The sequence below is a fragment of the Lithobates pipiens genome, unplaced genomic scaffold, assembly GCF_037356315.1.
Source record: "Lithobates pipiens isolate NorthernLeopardFrog02 unplaced genomic scaffold, aLitPip1_a1.2 Scaffold_51, whole genome shotgun sequence".
In the NCBI taxonomy this organism is placed as follows: Eukaryota; Metazoa; Chordata; class Amphibia; order Anura; family Ranidae; genus Lithobates; species Lithobates pipiens.
This window is the reverse complement of record NW_027507874.1, coordinates 1,830,339-1,852,238: the sequence shown is the minus strand read 5'-3', so window position 1 is coordinate 1,852,238 and position 21,900 is coordinate 1,830,339. Positions and strand designations below refer to the sequence as shown.

The following is a 21,900-nucleotide window of genomic DNA, read 5'->3' as shown; positions in this document are numbered from 1 at the left end:
TGGTCCCGTTTGATGGTGCACGGTCGAGCATGAAATAAGATGACGGCCTATTTAAATGCTGAGGAACCCCATTCTGCGGAGAATGGAAAGCAGCACATTATAAATGTGAACAGCATCAGCCAGCTGAACGTGTCGGCTGAGCCATCAATGTCAGAGGCTTAAAGCGTATAAATAGTGGTCCTGTTTGATGGTGCACGGTTGAGCATGAAATAAGATGACGGCCTATTTAAATGCTGAGGAACCCCATTCTGCGGAGAATGGAAAGCAGCACATTATAAATGTGAACAGCATCAGCCAGCTGAACGTGTCGGCTGAACCATCAATGTCAGAGGCTTAAAGTTGTGAACTAGTGGTCCCTTTTGATGGTGCACGGTCGAGCATGAAATAAGATGACGGCCTATTTAAATGCTGAGGAACCCCATTCTGCGGAGAATGGAAAGCAGCGCATCATTAGAAATGTGAACGGTATCAGCCAGCTGAACGTGTCGGCTGAGCCATCAATGTCAGAGGCTCAAAGCGGAGAGCTAGTGGTCACGTTTGATGGTGCACGGTCGAGCATGAATTAAGATGACGGCCTATTTAAATGCTGAGGAACCCCATTCTGCGGAGAATGGAAAGCAGCACATCATTATAAATGTGAACGGTATCAGCCAGCTGAACGTGTCGGCTGAGCTATCAATGTCAGAGGCTTAAAGTTGTAAACTAGTGGTCCCGTTTGGTGGTGCACGGTCGAGCATGAAATAAGATGACGGCCTATTTAAATGCTGAGGAACCCCATTCTGCGGAGAATGGAAAGCAGCGCATCATTATAAATGTGAACGGCATCAGCCAGCTGAACGTGTCGGCTGAGCCATCAATGTCAGAGGCTTAAAGCAGAGAATTAGTGGTCCCGTTTGATGGTGCACGGTTGAGCATGAAATAAGATGACGGCCTATTTAAATGCTGAGGAACCCCATTCTGCGGAGAATGGAAAGCAGCACATTATAAATGTGAACAGCATCAGCCAGCTGAACGTGTCAGCTGAACCATCAATGTCAGAGGCTTAAAGCAGAGAAATAGTGGTCCCGTTTGATGGTGCACGGTCGAGCATGAAATAAGATGACGGCTTATTTAAATGCTGAGGAACCCCATTCTGCGGAGAATGGAAAGCAGCACATCATTATAAATGTGAACGGCATTAGCCAGCTGAACGTGTCGGCTGAACCATCAATGTCAGAGGCTTAAAGTTGTGAACTAGTGGTCCCGTTTGATGGTGCACGGTTGAGCATGAAATAAGATGACGGCCTATTTAAATGCTGAGGAACCCCATTCTGCGGAGAATGGAAAGCAGCACATTATAAATGTGAACAGCATCAGCCAGCTGAACGTGTCGGCTGAGCCATCAATGTCAGAGGCTTAAAGCGTATAAATAGTGGTCCTGTTTGATGGTGCACGGTCGAGCATGAAATAAGATGACGGCCTATTTAAATGCTGAGGAAACCCATTCTGCGGAGAATGGAAAGCAGCACATCATTATAAATGTGAACAGCATCAGCCAGCTGAACGTGTCGGCTGAGCTATCAATGTCAGAGGCTTAAAGTTGTAAACTAGTGGTCCCGTTTGGTGGTGCACGGTCGAGCATGAAATAAGATGACGGCCTATTTAAATGCTGAGGAACCCCATTCTGCGGAGAATGGAAAGCAGCGCATCATTATAAATGTGAACGGCATCAGCCAGCTGAACGTGTCGGCTGAGCCATCAATGTCAGAGGCTTAAAGCAGAGAAATAGTGGTCCCGTTTGATGGTGCACGGTTGAGCATGAAATAAGATGACGGCCTATTTAAATGCTGAGGAACCCCATTCTGCGGAGAATGGAAAGCAGCACATTATAAATGTGAACAGCATCAGCCAGCTGAACGTGTCGGCTGAGCCATCCATATCAGAGGCTTAAATCTGGGAACTAGTGGTCACGTTTGGTGCATGCTCGAGCATAATGAAAAGGGACTATTTAATTGCTGAGGAACCCCATTCTGCGGAGAATGGAAAGCAGCACATTATAAATGTGAACAGCATCAGCCAGCTGAACGTGTCGGCTGAGCCATCAATGTCAGAGGCTCAAAGCGGAGAACTAGTGGTCACGTTTGATGGTGCACGGTCGAGCATGAATTAAGATGACGGCCTATTTAAATGCTGAGGAACCCCATTCTGCGGAGAATGGAAAGCAGCACATCATTATAAATGTGAACAGCATCAGCCAGCTGAACGTGTCGGCTGAGCCATCAATGTCAGAGGCTTAAATCTGGGAACTAGTGGTCACGTTTGATGGTGCATGCTCGAGCATAATGAAAAGGGACTATTTAATTGCTGAGGAACCCCATTCTGCGGAGAATGGAAAGCAGCACATTATAAATGTGAACAGCATCAGCCAGCTGAACGTGTCGGCTGAACCATCAATATCAGAGGCCTAAAGTTGTGAACCCCTCAAGTTTATTATACCAGTCATTAGATGTCTCTTTCAAGCAAGGAAGCTAATTGCTCAACAATGGCACTCACACTCTGGCCCGTCAGTTGAAACTTGGCTAGCAACCATAAAAACGACAATTGGTAATGAGAGGGTCTTTTTTATTAAACAAGGTAATAATAAGAAGTTTATGAGTCTATGGGGGCCTTGCTTGCGGAAGTTGGGGATCCCACCTTAAGTAGACAGGCTGTAATAGTTTCTGCCACAAAAAACAGATTCTTCCTATGGGTGCCTGGCTTTTTCTTTCCTTTCCTTTTTTTTTCTTTTTCTTCTTATTATTGCTTTTCTCTTTTGTGCTGCGTTGGTTCTCCCCCCTTCTATGGCTCTCCTGTTGGCCTCTTCACGATTCTTTCGGTAATCAGTGAGTGAGATTGCCATAGAGCTGGGGAGGGGGGAGAGGAAAGTTAGATTTAAATCAGGTATATGATGTGATCCTATGGAGACGTCGGGGGGGGGATTGGGTAGGGAGAGGGGGGAGGAAAATAAAATATAGGTATTAGACGTTAGGGTACTAGGTATAGTCATTGTGTCTACCCCGAGAACACCAATGGTGTTGAGGTTTCCGCTTATCTTATTGTCACTTATTTTTAAATGTTATGAATTTTTTATGTGATCACAAGGAATCTTTGAAAGGAAAAAAAAAAAGCTACGTAATTAAATACGCCACGATGATGTGGAACCGTGAATGAGACACAAATGAGCTGCAAGGTGAATCAAGTCTCCTGCATAAGATCACTGATATGGAAAAAAAAAAAAAGAAGAGTTTCCTTCACTGGAAAGGGGGGGTTCAAGCTCAACCCCTAAAAAACAACCCCACACCATAATTCCCCTCCACCAAATTATTTGGTCCAGTGCACAAAGCAAGGTCCATAAAGACATAGATGAGCTAGTTTGGGGTGGAGGAACTTGACTGGTCTGCACAGAGTCCTGGCTTCAGCCTGATAGAACACCTTTGGGATGATTTAGAGCAGCAAGCCAGGCCTTCTCGTCCAAAATCAGCGCTTGACCTCACAAATGCATTTCTGGAAGAATGGTCAGACATTCCCATAGACACACTCCTAAACCTTGTAGACAGCCTTCCCAGAAGAGTTGAAGCTGTTATAGCTGCAAAGGGTGGGCCAACTTAATATTGAACCCTACAGACCAAGACTGGGGATGTCATTAAAGTTCATGTGCGTGTAAAGACAGGTGTCCCAATACTTTTGGTAATATAGTGTTCCTATTTCTCATTTATTTTTTTAATATATTAAATAATGACAAACTAAGCCTATAAATATATATTTTTTTCCATGGACAGGAGCCTACCGTTTTGTCTCTGCGCCGATGGCATCTGACCTCCTTTCACCTGGTGGCTCTCCCTTGTATTTTCCTCTGTAATTAAAATTCACATGTTGATAACTTGGCTCCTTATTCAAAAATTATTTTGATTCTAATTTTTACTACTTGTGTATATAGCCAGGGTGGAGCTTAGACAAAGATTTAAAGTGCCCAATAGCCCAGACATACAAATAAAAGTGATTAAAGAGTTAGAAAAAATATTTTCCAAGGTAGTTTTGCTAAAAACTAAATTTTATAAGCTATGATGTAATTCACATCATCTTACCAATGTAGCAATAAGACTGATCATGTTAAAGATAATACTAATATCCGCATGTCGTATATATAGAGTAGTGTATGGGGGAGAATAGTCTTTAATTGGCAAAACTGGAGTTTAAAGCACTTTATGGGCTGTTTGTTTTCTGTTTGTTTTTGTTTACTCACCTGATCCACCAGAAAATGCCACTCCCCCATGTCCAGCGGTGGACTGTTCCTGACGTCATCACGTCCAGAGCAGGTCTATGGGCATAATGACATCAGGAACAGTCCACTGCACAAAACCGATTGACTGCGGGGGGGATTGGGGGTTGGGCAGGGGCCAAAGAGACTGGTCTTGCACTGGGAGGATTAGGTGATAATATCTCAGCTCTCCAAATCCTTAGACAAAAATGAGTCATTAACCCATACACTGCAGGGTAAAAAAAAGAAAAAATTGTCCGGAATTCTTCTTTGACAGAATTCTTCTTCTTCTTCCCTCGGGAGGAAGTGGAATTACGGGGTTATGGCTGCAGCAATATGTCATAACCCTGGTATTGTTTGTTTGAGCCGGCAATTCTCTAACTGATAAAAGTGGTTTGAGAAGTGTATTTGCCCCTGGATCACTTTTAGAAGCGGTGGTGTAGCCCCCCCCCTCCCTTACCGGTGGTTCTTGCCCCGAGAATCGATCAAGCAGTTGCGGCGACTGGTAATAAAGACGATCAGAGGAAAGATGGCCTAGGAGGTCTGGTGCAATGTCATGACGTCACTTCCTGTACCGGTCCAATGTAAACAAGGCCATTTTTTTTTTTTTAAAGCATTAGATCAATGTTTTTTTTTTTTGTTTGTTTTTTTATTAAATGCTTTACATTATACAGAATAGATGTGGGGTCTTATTGACATCACGTCTCTCCACAAAGAAGACCTGTCACTGCTTATTTCTATCACAAGGGATGTTTACATTTCCTGTGATGGGAATAAAAGTGGTCATAGCTAAAATTTAAAGGGACAGAGTGAAAATAAATAAAATGTAATAGAGGATATAGTAAAAAGGAAAAAAAAAATTTAATCTCTCCGGTCACCCCATGCCTGTATACGTATCACGACCACCAGTGGCGGCTGGTGTTTTTTGTTTATTTTGGGGGAGCAGTAAACACCCGCCCCTGACACCCACATATGTAAGCTGTGTTCAAACCAAACATGTGAGGTATCGCCGCGAACAGCAGAGCAGGAGCAATTATTCAAGCACTGGATCCCCTCTGTAACACTAAGCTGGTAAGCTTTAGATTAAAAAAATTAAATAAAAAATTAAAGTGTATATTTACCAGAAAATCAACTGCACATATACCGTGTGACATACAAAGAGTGGACAATTACCATTTTATTCTGTAGGATCTCTGCTAAAAATATATTATATAATGTTTGGGGGTTCATAGCAATTTTCTAGCAAAAAATACAGATTTTTACATACATGAGAGAAGTGTCAGAATTGGCCCGGTAGGAAAACGGTAAAAAAAAAAAAAAAAAAGACCAACGTTTTAAAACATTGACCAATATATACCATCTGGATACACAGCTGGGGTCTCAGACAGGTCATCCTTCCTGGATTCCTCTTCCTCTGGAAGGCTGGGGGCCGGAGATAGCTGTTCAGGTGACCCAAAGTATTCTGACTCTTCTGCAGAAAAGAGCGGGAAAATGAAAATAATGTAGCCCTACTCATTCACATGGGGGGGGGGGGGCTGGTGCAGGATCCGGGGCTCCCTTTCTTGAAGGGGGCTTCCATATTCCGTTCTGATAAATAGTTACACATAGAAATGTACTGTTCTGACTTACAAACAAATTTGACATAAGAACAAACCTACAGTCCCTAAATTATTCGTAACTCAGGGACCGCCTGTAGTGAATGAACCTTTTTCAAAGTCGGACTGACACAAGTCGGACCAGTTAGGACGGCTCTCATAGGGAATCATTATTTTTGAGATGTCATGCGACTCTCACAGTCAGAGCACATGTTGGACCAGTGTAAACGGGGCCTAAATTGAATTCATTTTCTTATTCCCAACTGATTTTGTTGGTTGGGACGGGCACATACAAATTAAACGAATGGTCTCTCAAATTAAACCACAAAACAAAAAGAATCTTATTAGAATATTTATGCTATGCCCACTGGAAATAAAAATGGATGGATCTGAATCAAATGGGATCATTTGTTATGTGGTTACGTTATTTTGGATGTTTCAAACATGTTCAAAAGGCCCAAACTATCGTGTCATCCAAACAAAACAAATAAATACAATTGATTGTTTTCATTATAATTTATTTTGGATTCTTTGACATTCATTACTATTGTGATTCGGAGATTCGGATACCTCCAAATCTGCGAATAACACAAATTTTGAAACGAATCGCACATGTCTACAACTAACACTACATCAGATATCAGCTACAAAATGATGTATATCTATCAAAGTGTAAATAAAGCCAAGAACAAAAATGTAATATTTTGCAGCTTGCCAAACCTTGAATGTGGTGGCTGCACTGGTTTTATTTTAGTCTTTTTTTTACCTTTTATATTCACCTGGTGATCCTGCCAGTAACACACTTCCTGTCCTAGGATGACAACATTGTCAGCACTGTATGTATGGAAGGGAACCATTGTTACTCTAGGACAGGAAGTGTGTTAGGACTACATTACACCACCTCTGCTCTTCCTTTCTATTAGGGCATTGGGGTTCTGTAGTCCACAGAGAGAACTGGGAATGCTGCTAACTGATAAGAGTGCAACACAGGCAGAGAGCACAGGAAATTAAATGATTTCTAGCAGAATCAACAGGTATTTATCTACATTTAACGAATGGGTATAACAAAATGCTGTCAATGGTAAACACCATGCTGGCAAACATTAGCTTATAGTCCTCAGGCAGCCGGAGGCAGTGCAGATCCTCCATATAGCAGTCCTGGTGTAGAAAAGACTATGGCGCTCTTTTTGGAGCTTACCAATTCTGTCAGTGCTCAAGTGGGCGCCCTCCAACCCCGTCATGACCTCTTCGCCAACGACCAAAAGCAACTCTTCCTCGTATTCTATTAGTTTAAGATCCATGGGGGTACTGCCCCCAGTGCCACGGGGGTATTTTTTATGAGCGGCTAGTTTAGTCCTGAGATACCTGGAATTACAAAACACAATATTAAAGTGAAAAGCGGACCAAACTGTTTTTGTTTACCTTTGGAAAGAATTTAGAAGAGTTCTACCTCTTCTAAATCTCCCCAGTGGGCACACAGATGCGAAAGCGATATGCCCATCGGGGAGATTTTTCCACAATTCCTACCCTGGTAACAAGACAGGAAGTGACGGTAAACCTTGTAAACCAATGGGAACCAACAAATCCCAGTAAACCAATGGGGGCACAGTCAGCTATAAAACGAAGAACAAATTGGTTGAAATTAGAACCTACCTTTTGATATCTGACAGGCGTTTCTTGCAGTGGTGCACCGTCCTGCCGTAATGGCTGACTGCATTAACTGCCGAAACCACGGTCTGCCACAGGTACTTTTTTTGCGCAAATGATATTTTCTGAGACTGAGCCCCGTACAGACTCGTCCAGTTATCCATCACTGTGTGGACAAGGACACAATTCTCCTCATGGGAGAATCTGATGTTCCTCAAGCCACCACCTAACTTTTTCGGTGGACCAGCCTCATCTTCATCATCCTCACTGCTAAGAGTGGCAGAAGCTAGAGCTCGCTTCCGGCCACCTGTTCCTGCACGAGTGCTGCTTTTCCCCATTAGCGCTGCTCTCCTTTTAAACAGGCTCCTATGAGGGGTATGGTGGGTAGCGGGAGGGGAGTGATCTGGAAAACTTCTCCCGGATGTGGAGGGATCAGACGACAGTTCAGCATTCTGGAAAACTGGATGGACATTCGGGGTGATGGGGTTCTCTTCTGAAGAATCAAATGTGCCGTCATCTTCCAATTCACCCTCTGGAGAGATAATGGGTCGTTTCTCCCAGTTATTCCTCATGTAATGTACATCTGAAGGAAATAAGTATTGCATTTTGTTACAGCCTTTAGTAAATTTGGATCATGCCAATACAAGTCACTGAAACAAATTTTTATTAAATATATGAGCAAGAGACAACTGCATCCCATTCTATGGGATCTAACTTTGGCATTTGGAGCATACACAACATTCTGTAAGAATTATTATGCTGCTGTAAAAACAGATAATTTTTTTCCCTTCATTGTATGACCTTTTTAAAGTTGGCAGTTTAGCTTTTTGGTTTGCTAATCCCCCTTAACCCCCACCGCTGGCAACAATAGAAACCAGCTTCTTCTAACATTTTGCACCCATGAATTGGTGGCAATGCTTTTTATTATTTTTTGTTAGGATATGATCTGGTGTCTGAAAGGCCACTGGTCCCTTCCAATGAAATTCAGTCTATTATTCCCTCTTCCTGATGGTATTGGTCACACATTGTCATAGATCTCTGTGTACAGCTGTAGGAAATGGTATACCTGACATCTGGTGGCAGCAATGGGGGTGACGCTAAGCCCTTAACATTGATCGGATGACCTTGTCAACTTAGCTGTTCCTGGAACCTTCTCTAAGTCTCTCTAAATCTGTGGCAGCAATGGGAGTGATGTTCACCCCTTATGACTGTTCAGATAATCTGGTCCACTTACCTGTCTCCAGAACCTTCTTTAAGGATCTCTAAATCTGTGGCAACAATGGGAGTGATGTTCATCCCTTACGAATGATCAGATGACCTGATCCACTTACCTGTTCCTGGGTCCTTCTCTAAGGATCTCTAAATCTGTGGCAGCAATGGGAGTCATGTTTGCCCCTTTACTTTACCTTTTGGTCTACTTACTTGTTCCTGGAACCTTGAGAGAACTTTAAGGCTGTCTAAATCTGTGGCAACAATGGGAGTGATATTCACCCCTTATGAATATTCCCCTGGAGCCTCCATTGTCTACCGGAATCTGGATATTCAGATGGGCTCTACGTATATTAGTACTGGTAGACCTGTTCGGGATAAATCCCGACTGGTCAGAGTGGATAAGCTTATGAATACACCTTTTTAAGCGTGTTGCCAGTATTTTTGCTAAAATCTTTACATCAGTACATAAAAGCGAAATCGGGCGATACGAAGCAGGATCCATAGGGTCTTTTCCCTCCTTGGGGACAACCACTATGGTGGCTTCCAACATTGATGAAGGCAACGTCCCAAGCACCAGAGCCTGACTCAGTGTCTCCAGCAGTTCTGGCAACAGAACCTCGCCATATCTTTTATAAACCTCAATGGGTATCCCGTCAGGTCCTGGTGATTTTAGGTTAGGCATCTCGGCCACAGCTTTACGAAGTTCATCAATAGTTATTGGAGCCTCCATAGTCATAGAGTCTTCTACTGATAAAGTTGGTATGCTTATATTCTCCATAAAGACGGCAGTCGTTCCCCCCCCTCTCCCCCCTTATGAGATTTATATAGAGAACTATAGTAGTGATGGAATATATTATTAATAATGGTAGGTTCAGAAGTAATCTCTCCCTGTAGAGTCCTGACCACTAGTACCATTGAAGGGGCAGTGTTTACTTTAACCAGTAAAGACAGTAAACGGCCCACTTTTTCTCCTTCCCCAAAGTTCTCTTGTCTCAGGAATATGCGTCTATTATCTATCTTTCTCCTAATGGTCGTCTTATTCTCTTGCTGCTTTTCTAACCATACCTTCTGTGTGAATGGGATTGGATTGGTAATATATTGCTGTTCTGCCACTAACACGGTCTTCCTAGCTTCCTCCTCCCCATTCTTCATCTCAGCTTTGTTTAAGGGAACTCTTAAGGCGTCAGCATACCAAGACTTTTTGGATAGTTTCATGTTCCCAACTTTGTGGGAACAGTTTGGAGATGGCCCCTTCCTGTTCCAACATGACTGCCCACCAGTGCACAAAGCAAGGTCCATAAAGACATGGATGAGTAAGTTTTGAGGTGGAAGAACTTGACTGGCCTGCACAGAGTCCTGACCTCAACCCGATAGAACATCCATGTCTCTATTGACCTTGTTTTGTGCACTGGTGCATAGTCATGTTGGAACAGGAAGGGGCCATCCCCAAACGGTTCCTACAAAGTTGGGAGCATGAAATTGTCCAAAATGTTTTGGTATGTTGACGCCTTAAGAGTTCCCTTCACTGGGAATCATGTTTCTACAAACATTTCAATAGTCTTTACCTATTAATTTCGGGGTCCTCCTCATCTTCTTCAGTTTTGTTTGGTCTTTTCCAATTAACCAGTAAGCCTAAAGTGTACTTTTGCTTTGCCCATGCACATCTAAGCAACGGGTACTCTTTAATGCTGCCCTTCCCAGCAACACATTTGTATCTTCCCTTTGTTTCTATGCTGCACCGCACAGTGATTGGGATTGAAAAAAAGAAGCCATGTGCAAGCTTCGCTTTGCTCTAGTTGGAGCTTATACAAGGCTGGAGACTCACTCCCAGTCCTGATGGGACAGCACTCTGCCACTCACTGAGCACCAGCAATGTCCCATGAAAGGAAGGGCATGTGCTCCATGGTACCCAGAAGTACCAGGTACTTTTTTTCACTCCTAGCTGCTAAATATAGCAATGGGAGAACAAAGGCAAGATGAGTTTGTGCTGCTGAGGAGAAGTTACAGAAGAGTGCTTAGAAGCCTATAGACAAGCATTAAAGTGGTTGTAAACCCTTACAAACCACTTTAACCTACAGGTAAGCCTAGATTAAGGCTTACCTGTAGGTCCAAGAAATATCTCCTAAACCGTGTAGGTTTAGGAGATATTTACTAAAAGACAGTCACAGCTGTCTACGGCGCATGCACCGTAGACAGCTACGTGCAGGCGCACTATCGCTGTTAGCAGCATGCAGCTGCTAACAGCGATATGCCGTTAGTGGCGTCTCCCGTGCGCATGCGCGGGAGTGACGTCATCACTGTTCCGGCGCTGTGAGTGGCCGGAGCAGCGATACCCGGAAGAAGTTGGACGCTCCGGACTACAGGGGACAGCGGCGACATCGCTGGCTTCTGTGTCAGGTAAGTGACATATAATGGACTACTACTAATTTTTACTTTTTGCTATAATAAATATCCCCCCAAAAATATAAAAAAAACATTTTTTTCCCTCAGTTTAGGCCGATTTGTATTCTTCTACATATTTTTGGTAAAAAAAAAAAAAATCGCAATAAGCGTGTATTGATTGGTTTGCACAAAAATGATAGCATCTACAAAATAGGGGATAGTTTCATGGCATTTTTATTAATAATAATTTTTATTTTTTTACTAGTAATGGCGGTGATCAGCGATTTTTATCGTGACTGTGATATTTTGGTGGACACTTTTGACACATTTTTGGGACCATTGGCATTAATACAGCGATCAATGCTATAAAATTGCATTGATTACTGTAACAATGTCACTGGCAGTGAAGGGGTTAGCCACTAGGTGGCAGTGTAGGGGTTAAGTGTTCCTAGGGGCGTGTTTCTAACTGTATGGGGGCGTGGCTGTGTGTGACACCATACTGATCGCTGCTCCGGATGACATGGAGCAGACGATCAGTTTCCTGTCACTAGGCAGAACGGGGAGATGCTGTTTACATCGGCATCCCCGTTCCTGAGCTCTGTGACACGATTGTGGGTATCCCCGCGGCAATCGAATCCGCGGGACCCGCAACCACGGTCACGGAGCTCTCGGCAGGCATGCGCACGGCAGGCAATTCAAAGTAATGTATGGGTACGTTACTTTGCCCAGCCGTGCCATTCTGCCGATGTATATTTACAGGAGCCAGTCGGGAACCGGTTAAAGTGATTGTAAAGGTTATTTTTTTTTTTAATGTTACATGTTATGCTTAATGCAATTGGTTTAGCACAGAGCAGCCAAGATCCTCCTCTTCTCAGGTCCCTCTTTGCTGCTCCTGACCCCTCCCTCCTATAGAGTGCCCCCTCAGCCAGCAGCTCCCTATGGGGGTACCCGAGATAAGTCAGAGCTTTGTGTATCTATTCAGACATGGAGCCCCAGCCTGGCCCCACCCCTTTTCTCCCCTGATTGGCTTTGATTGCCAGCCATGGGAACCAATGTCCGCGCTGCTGTGTCTCAGCCAATCAGCCGGAGTGTCCCGGATGGCTTAGATTCTCATGGGCATCGCTGGACAGAGGGGGCTCAGATAAGTATTAGGGGGTGCGGGGAGGCTGCTATACACAATTTCAATATTGTATGATTGCAGTGTGTTCAGATGTCCCCAGTCTTGAGAGGGCAGCAAGGTGTGGTATAGCCATGAAAGCCAGGCTCTAAATACAGGAAAAAGAACCTATTACCCCTGGGAACCACTTTCAAGAAAGGGAGGTTGTGCACTTGTCTGTTAGTTTAGATGCATTTTAAAAGCCTCCGTGTCAGGGGACTCAGTGGTACCGTGAAAAGTGTGGGTCTTCACCCCGGCAGAACGGGGACTCGGAAAGTGTGTTCCTGTATATTATGGGGATAATAACAAAGAATGGTGAAAGCAGCATGCTTGCTCTTCTGAACATAAAAATGGAGCAGATGCTGCTCCTAATTAACGAAGTAGTGAAAGCCGCTTTGATTAATAAGAACAATCAGAGGGAAGCATGAGCTAATCCAGTAGTCTCCAAAGTGCAGCCCTGGGGCAGGATGTGGCTCTTTGCATGTCTCTATCCAGGGGCCCTATTCAATCCACAATTGACACTAATGATGAGGCACCATTGCCTCCCATTGACACCAGTGGTGGGGCACTATCAATACCAAATATACCATTGATAGGGTGCTATTTCTCTCACTGATATCAACAATGGCATTCTATTATTGCCACTGATACCAGCAATGGGGCACTATTCCTTCCAGTGATACCAACAATGGGACACCATTATTCCCACTATTACTTCCACTGAAGCTGGGGCATTTTCTATTTCCACTGGCCTCTCTAAACTCTGAAGGACAGTAAACTGGCCCTGTATTAATAAAGTTAGGAGACCCCTGAACTAAAGATCTCCTCATCGTACAGCATAATGCTTTTTCAAAAAAACTTTTTTTAGTCCGAGTCATTTTCTTCAAAGGAAATAGCTAATTGTTCCGCAAAGATATACAGAAGGGAAAAAAAGGTGACTAATTGAGTCAGCTTTCCCTTTACTTCTCATTGCTTTTCTAACACTTTATCTGAAAAATATAACACTGAATAGCAGTAGTTAATAAAAAAAAGATATATATTTGTATTTGTATTTCCTCAATACAGATGGATCTAAAGAAGATATGAGGACAATCAGTTTGCTTCCCGTGGACAGCGCACTGGGCACCGCTACCCAGCTAACATCCACTAACCACAGAGAAACTCAGAACACAGCTGCTTCTCCACAGCTTCCATCTACCAATCAGATGACAACTCCTGGTACTTATGAGGACAGCATCGTTTCTACTTTAACTAATGTGGTTTCCAAAGTTGAACGCCTGAATGCGCAGAGCAGAAAAGAAATAAACAGGAGTCACAGACTTTTAAATAACATCCATACAGATCTTTTGCTCTTGAAAGAAGAACTTAAAGTGCACAGAGAGCAACAGACAGCGCAATCGGAAAAGATGGTAAAACTGCTCGAGGAAAGCAATGCTCTGAAAAAGATAAAACTGCAACTTATGCAGGAAAAAATTGATCTCATGCGAGGACAGGTTCCGTCTACGTCCAGCTCGACATTGGAAACTCCTGCTCCTTCCCCTGTCAAGGAGTCCACATCACCATCGCTGCCAACACAAATGTCCACAAACTTACCTTAGTCCAATCCTTCTCCTGTAGGATCTCTGTCTGCTAGAGAGATGCAGTTCTGACTTATCAAGGACAACCCATCTCTTTAAAGAGCACTTTGTACACGAGGGATGTAGCACTGACCAGAGCTTAGCACATCTCTTGAAGGAGCACTTTCTACCATAGGGATGTAGCACTGACCAGAGCCCAACCCATCTCTTGAAGGAGTACTTTCTACCATAGGGATGTAGCACTGACCAGAGCCCAACCCATCTCTTGAAGGAGTACTTTCTACCAGAGGGATATAGCACTGACCAGAGCCCAACCCATCTCTTGAAGGAGCACTTTCTACCATAGGGATGTAGCACTGACCAGAGCCCAACCCATCTCTTGAAGGAGTACTTTCTACCAGAGGGATATAGCACTGACCAGAGCCCAACCCATCTCTTGAAGGAGTACTTTCTACCAGAGGGATATAGCACTGACCAGAGCCCAACCCATCTCTTGAAGGAGCACTTTCTACCATAACGATGTAGCACTGACCAGAGCCCAACCCATCTCTTGAAGGAGCACTTTCTACCATAGGGATGTAGCACTGACCAGAGCCCAACCCATCTCTTGAAGGAGCACTTTCTACCATAGGGATGTAGCACTGACCAGAGCTCAACCCATCTCTTGAAGGAGTACTTTCTACCAGAGGGATATAGCACTGACCAGAGCCCAACCCATCTCTTGAAGGAGCACTTTCTACCATAACGATGTAGCACTGACCAGAGCCCAACCCATCTCTTGAAGGAGCACTTTCTACCATAGGGATGTAGCACTGACCAGAGCCCAACCCATCTCTTGAAGGAGCACTTTCTACCATAGGGATGTAGCACTGACCAGAGCCCAACCCATCTCTTGAAGGAGCACTTTCTACCATAGGGATGTAGCACTGACCAGAGCTCAACCCATCTCTTGAAGGAGTACTTTCTACCAGAGGGATATAGCACTGACCAGAGCCCAACCCATCTCTTGAAGGAGCACTTTCTACCATAGGGATGTAGCACTGACCAGAGCCCAACCCATCTCTTGAAGGAGCACTTTCTACCATAGGGATGTAGCACTGACCAGAGTCCAACCCAACTCTTGAAGGAGTACTTTCTATCAGAGGGATATAACACTAACCAGAGTCCAACCCATCTCTTGAAGGAGTACTTTCTATCAGAGGGATATAACACTAACCAGAGTCCAACCCATCTCTTGAAGGAGTACTTTCTATCAGAGGGATATAACACTAACCAGAGCCCAACCCATCTCTTGAAGGAGCACTTTCTATCGGAGGGATGTAGCACTAACCAGAGTCCAACACATCTCTCGAAGGAAAGCTGTCTATTAGAGAGATGCAGCACTGAGTTGCAGGAGCCCTATCCATCTTAAGATCAGAGGGATGGAGCACTGACTCAAAGCGGAGTTCCACACAGAATTTTTTTTTCAAAGGTAATACGTTCTATTAAACTATTTAAAACACTATTAAGCCATGCTATTAATGAAATCGCCACTCAATTCCCATTTTTTATAGTACTTACTTTTTATTTCTTCTCTGCAGAGTGCTTCCATCTCTAGTGTGGGCATGTGAAGCCCACTAGCATTCTCTTCCTGTATATGATTGTGCTGGATACCCAGCATGCACCTCCCATTCTTACTTGTGCGCCATTTACACAGGGAACAGGGAAAGGATTATTATGTTGTTGCCATAACAATGGTCGGCGGTGGACGAAGTGGGCTCTCAGCAGCATGCTGAGAGGCAGAGCCAGCTGCTGGTCAAGCATCTGGGTGGATCCTGACATTAAAGTGGGGATCCCTCCATAGTCTGGACCAGCTAAGTGATATCAGCTGACCGCTGACTTTAGCACACTTTAGCTTTGTCCAGTGAATATGGGTCGCAGGAGTGCAGAACTAATTGCACCTTTGTGACCCACAGCGGCAGAAGGGCCAAAAGAGCTTTAATCAAAAGCAAAACATATATAAGGCTCTGCCACAGAAACAGAGACACAGTGACAGCTCACAAATGACATCACTATACATGGATCTCACATAAGCCTTGTTCTGTGCATGTATCATATAAAAAAAACATCTAGAGACCGTTCAATAGATCATAAGAAAGCCACCGCTCCGAGCTCCAATTGCTGCAAAGTCATTGGGTCCCATCCATGCTATATGAAAATATACCACTGAGAAGGAAAGGTTGCACTCTGATGACATCCCTAAGCTAAAATTAGTATATACAGCCATACAAGTGATACAACATATCCCTATATGCAGCCCACCACTGTGTGAGATGGGTATGTGTTGTATATCTTGTATAACTTGAACATTATTCATATCCCTGCGTGGAGTCCAGCAGCCTACTATCTCACATTGTGTGACGGTGCAACTGTTAACACAATAACACAACAACACAAACCACCATACACCTACAGAATACTTACAGGGTTAGGTAGGAAAGGTGCTAGGTTTATCACTTTAAGAAATTCCTAGGTGGCACGAAAATTCCCTTAGAAGTTGTTCTAAGGACCTATGAGGGAGTAATATTCTGACTCCAATTGTTGTGATAGTGATTTATATATTCCTGAATAGGTAGGCAGAAAGGAATGCCTGGTATTCAGTAAATGCAAGTTGGAAGGTGAGTTTGAAATCATTTATTGAGAGTGGCAGCAAATGAAGCCAACACGTTTCGGGGGAACAGAGGCTCCCCCTCCTTCAGGGCTGTTGCTGCATGCTAGTAATTGGGGAAGGGTCCCAAACAGGTATGTTTGTAAAACAAAGATCAGACTTGTGCTTGCAGAGGCTCTTTTGACAGCATTGGCCTTATACCATGAGCAGTGTCTGAAGAACGTAGTCCTGGCAGACAAGGGCGTGCCTTTGCCAACTCTAGCTCCATGAGCAGGTCACTTAGTTCTCATAGCTTGCAATGATCCTTAATAGTTATTTTTGGAAGGGTTTGTAGTCTCTTGAATAAAGCAAGTTCTATGACTTCAGAGTGACTATAAGTTTGCTCAAGTCTTGCCCAAGGCCTGGGTACATCACATGTAGTGCTCCTAGTCTCATCACTCATGCACTCCGAGCAGCTTTGAACATTATTTCAGAATTTTCTGGCCTTTCCCAGCTAAGGGTGAATTCTGATAAATCCCAAGCTCTACCTATTGGCCCCCTAACCAAAGCATAGGCAGGCCCCTCATTACCCTTGACATGGGCAACCTCTATCTGATATCTGGGTATGGATATTGCCCCTGGGGTCTCAGAATTTGAAGAAAAAAACCTTTACCATTTACTCTCCCAGCTCAAACTAAAACTGTGAACATGGGACAATTTACCATTATCCCTCATTGGCACGATAAACCTGATCAACATAATCTGCAGGTTCTGGCCCTAAGGACTTAATAAGCAAATTAAGTTCCAACTTCCACCTTGGCAGTAAGGTCGAGATCAGTGATTGATCTGTACAGGCCCTATAGTTTTATGGACAGTCATTAAACTTGGAGAGATTGATATTATTGAGCTATCAATGTCTGGTCTAGTGAACTCACCCTAGCACATCCCCAAAGTAGGGACTTTCCTTTACTTTCAATAGAAGGGACCCAGACCTATCCATCAATGAAACAAAATCTCCCAGCACTGGGTTTTTCCAGACTTTGAAAGAAAATGGACTGAGACCTCTTTCTGCACATAAACAGGAAAGAACCGGGGTGCAAAGATGGATGAGGTTGGTGGTAGGAGGACTACAGATGAGAATACTGAGCTAAGCCTGTTTCCACCAGAAACAAATTACCTGACCAGCTTTGTAGAGGGACTTCATTTTAAAGCGTTTTAGGTGATGTATTTCCTGTTCCTATTGGGAGAAACCTATATCTCTAATGTGTCTTGGAAGATGACCTAGAATTATTTTTTTTACATTTTACTCTATTACAGTAAAGATTTTTTTTTATAAAGCTCATTGTGACATTTTTAAATTTAATTATTAAAAATAGAGTTGTCTGTGGTTTTTTCATTTAAGTCCCCAAACTTTCTTTTTTTTTTTTTATGTTTTGTGTAGCATGTGGAAGTATTAGGCCGCGTACACACGCGCGGACTGTTCGCCCAACTTTGTCCGCTGAACAGTGTTTGGGCGGACAGTCCGCTCGTGTGTGGGCTTTCAGCGGACAGTTTCAGCGGACAGTTTGACGGACAAGGTTTTTCGGAAATTCCGTAAAACTGTCCGCTGAAACCTTGTTTCAGCGAACAGTCCGCTCGTGTGTAGGCTTGTTCGTCAAACAAAGTTGCGCGCATGCTCAGAAAGGATTTTCACGCCGAAAGCTATAATGCAGTGTATAGGACGTCGTATTTTTCGTCCCGTCGTACGTGCCGTTCACGTCATCGCGCACGGTTTCAGCAAACTGTTCGTCCGTCGTGTGTGGCCATGTCCGTCCATGCTAAGTTTGAGCGGACTGTTTGCCGAAACTGTTGGACGGACAAAGTTGGGCGAACAGTCCGCGCGTGTGTACGCGGCCTTAGAACCTTTGCCTGGTGCTATTTGGGTAGCCTTTGGTGATTTCCCTTACATCCTGTGTGGTTACTGAGATGGAAAGTGAGCAAAACTCTTAGACCCCTTTCACACTGGGGCGTTTTTCAGGCGCTTTAGAGTTAAAAAAAAGCGCCTGTAAAGCACTTGAAAGAAGCCTCATCTGCAATCCCAATGTGAAAGCCCAAGTGCTCACAATGTCAGCGCCCGAAAAACGCTCGTAAAGCACCGCTTAAACTAGCAGAGCTTTACCAGCGTTTTTTGAGCGTTATTGGGGTGCTTTTAACCCCTACTAGTGGCCAAATAAAGGGTTAAAAGTGCCCACAAAGCACTGCTGCCAAAAGCGCTTTGCAGGCGCTTTTCAGGCGTTTTGCAGGCGCTTCCCATTGATTTCAATGGGAAGGGGCGGTGTATTCACTGCTTCAAAAGCGCTGCAAAGAAGCTGCTTGCAGGACTTTTTTTGACGCTCTGCCAGCGCAGCGCCTCAAGTGTGAAAGCACTCTGGCTTTCACATTGGGATTGCAGTTGCGGCTTCTTTCAGGCACTTTACAGGTGCTTTTTTTAAAACTAAAGCGCCTGAAAAACGCCCCAGTGTGAAAGGGGTCTTAAACAAGGGTACAGACAATAATTAGGCTAGATTCACACCTTATGCATTTTTAGTGCTTTTTGCATTTTTCAGATTTGCACTACAGAACATGTTCCATATGAAACCATGTTAAATGTACTGTAGTGCAAATCTGCAAAATGCAAAAAGCACTAAAACTGCACAGGTGTGAATCCAGCCTAAACCAGTTTTTTCTATCTTGTCTGTTGAGGGGCACAGGTATTCAGTTACTGTCAAGTTATACTGCCACCTACAGGAGAATTTGGATACTGGCGAAGTATAAAACTAGGTCAGCCTACACTCCTCGTCTTCTTAGCCTGCCTCCGTTTTTTGCCAGTTCTAGGAGGATGGACAATTATTTTTTTTTAGCTCTATTGAGATAAGTCTAATGCCTAGTACACACAATGAGAAAATTGTATGAAATATACTGCTTTCGGAGTGATCGTCCGATAATCTGCTCATTAGTACACAGCTTTTGAAAGCCGATCATGACAGTTCATGCGGAAATATCTGAAGGGACAAACACAAAAATGTTTTTCTTGTATCATAACAGAACGTACGATTTTCGTATAATCAGTACAGAATTTGTCCATGAAAAAGCAGACGACCATGACCACCATGCATGTTCGGAAGTAAAAGAATACATTACGTATCAGGGTTTTTGTAACTTTAGTAACCTATTGGTTTTCGATATGAGACTAGCATCCAAAAAAATGGATGATCAATTGTCCAATATTCTTATTTTGTGTTGCTAACCTTTTTTTTTTCTTCACTTCAGTCAAGATTCATCACTACATTTCTGCTTTCACTGGTCTACATAGCACCTATCAAGATCACTCTTTCCTAACCCTGACTTTGGAGTACTGTATCCAGACCCCGCTGGACTGGACCTGCAGGGATAGCCTAGAATGTGACTTTCAGAGACTGAACTCTGCCTTATGGTGCTTTCCATTGTCCATGTGTGTACTGGTAAAAGTTAGTTGCTTTCCTTGTCCAGAGCCTTGACATGCCTGCAGGCATTGCCCTGTCTGTGAAGATCCACTTGCTGATTAAAGGGGTTATAAAGCTTCAGTTTATATATTTTTTTAAATAACAAACATGTCATACTTACTTTCTTTGTGTAGTTGGTTTTGCAGAGTGCCCCGATCCTCCTCTTCTGGGGTCCCTCAGCAGAGCTGGTGGCTCTTTCTCTTTTTGAGTGCCCCGTCAGAGAAGAGCTCTCCTTCGGGACACCTGTGTGGGTGAGCTCCCGAGTCCTGCCTCTGCTTCTATTCACACAGAAAGCAGGACTCGGCCCCGCCCTCCACGTCATTGAATTTGATTGACAGCAGCGGGAGCCTATGGCTGCTCCGCTATCAATCCATTGAAATCAGGATCAGGACCCAAAACACCGGCTTTTGCTAGCGTGCTCGTCCCCAGCACAAGATAGACAGGGTGCAAAAAAGTCAAATGGGCTGCAGCATTACAGTAGGTTCTTCACTTCAATGTATAGAATGCATTGTTCTAAGCACGGGAAACATGCGCCCCTTCACAGGCATACTATAGACACCGCCAGGTACGAAATTTAAAAGAATATTACACTTTTATTGTTTCACTTTAATCATTATTAAAATCACTGCTCCTGAAAAAACGGCAGTTTTTAAAACTTTTTTTTGCATTGATCCATGTCCCCTGGGGCAGGAGCCAGGTCCCCAAACACTTTTTAGGACAGTAACTTTTATATTAGCCTTTAAAATTAGCACTTTAGATTTCTCCCATAGACTTTTACAGGGTGTTCCGGCTTTTCGAATTTGCCGCGAACAGCCAAATTTGTTCACTGTTCGCCGAACAGGCAATGTTCGAGTCGAACATGAGTTCTCGAAGCTCATCCCTACTTTCCATAACTTCCTGGCCTGCTTCCCAGTGTGCTACCCTATGTAACACATGCTCAGTGCAGCCCGTGTTGTCTGAGCGACTTCCTAGTTCATCGAGCTCCTGTTTGCCTAGTGTTTTGTGTATTCAGTGTCTGACTTCCCATGTACTGTCTTCCATTTGTGTTTGTCTGCTGCCTGCCCCGACCTCGGCTTACCAGCGGTGATCTCTGCTGGATGCACACAAATTGGCTCTAGCAGTGATCATCGCAGGTAAATTCGCTGACTGTGCAGACAGCAGTGCATAGCTTTGACCGCTGGCAACCTGTCATTGGGACAGGTGAATGGGGCAGGCTGACGCGCCAAGCTGCTATGAGCTGCAGCAGGAATCCAAATTCTACCGCTACTATTTGCACCGGCCTAATCGCCAGCGTGAAGGTAGCCTTATGCCGCGTACACGCGATCGGACTATCCGGCGGACTTTGCAGCTGAGGTCCACCGGACTTTCAAGCGAATGGACTTGGCTACACATGATCACTCCAAAAGTCCGGCGGATTCGAACGTGATGATGTAGAATAAGGAAGTTCATAGCCAGTAGCCAATAGCTGCCCTAGCGTAAGTTTTAGTCCGTCGGACTAGCACAGAGACGAATGGATTGTCCACTAAAAGCTGAGTCTGGCGGACAATTTTGAAGCAAGTCTTATTTCTAGGTCTGCCGGAGCCCACACATGATCGAATTGTCCGGCGGACCATAGTCCGATTGTGTGTACGTGGCATTACAGTTCTTTAGGGTGCCATTAAAAATGATTGACACTGCAACACACTGTAAAAACAGAATACCTCCTACCTGCTTATATGTCAATACAGGGCAGGTTTCCTTTACCTTCTATCACTTCTTGGCCTGTTTCCCTATGTAACACATGCTCAGTGCAGGCCGTGTTGCCTGAGGAACTTCCTAGTTCTCTGAGCTCCTGTTTGCCTAGTGTTTTGTGTATTCAGTGTCTGACTTCCCCTGTATTGTCTTCTGTTTGTATCTGTCTGCTGCCTGCCTCGACCTTGGCTTGTTTCC

The 21,900-nt window shown here is 44.1% G+C and overlaps 1 long non-coding RNA gene across 1 annotated transcript in view; it reads left to right on the top strand.

Annotated features, from left to right (window-relative positions):
• The window catches only part of LOC143957091 (uncharacterized), a 138,817-nt gene extending 118,765 nt beyond the window's left edge, over positions 1-20,052 (top strand). Inside the window, exons 2-3 of the long non-coding RNA XR_013270056.1 lie at positions 13,334-15,316; positions 19,760-20,052. This is a non-coding gene — a long non-coding RNA (uncharacterized LOC143957091). The remainder of the gene's footprint in view (positions 1-13,333; positions 15,317-19,759) is intronic.
• The last annotated feature ends 1,848 nt before the right edge of the window (positions 20,053-21,900 follow it).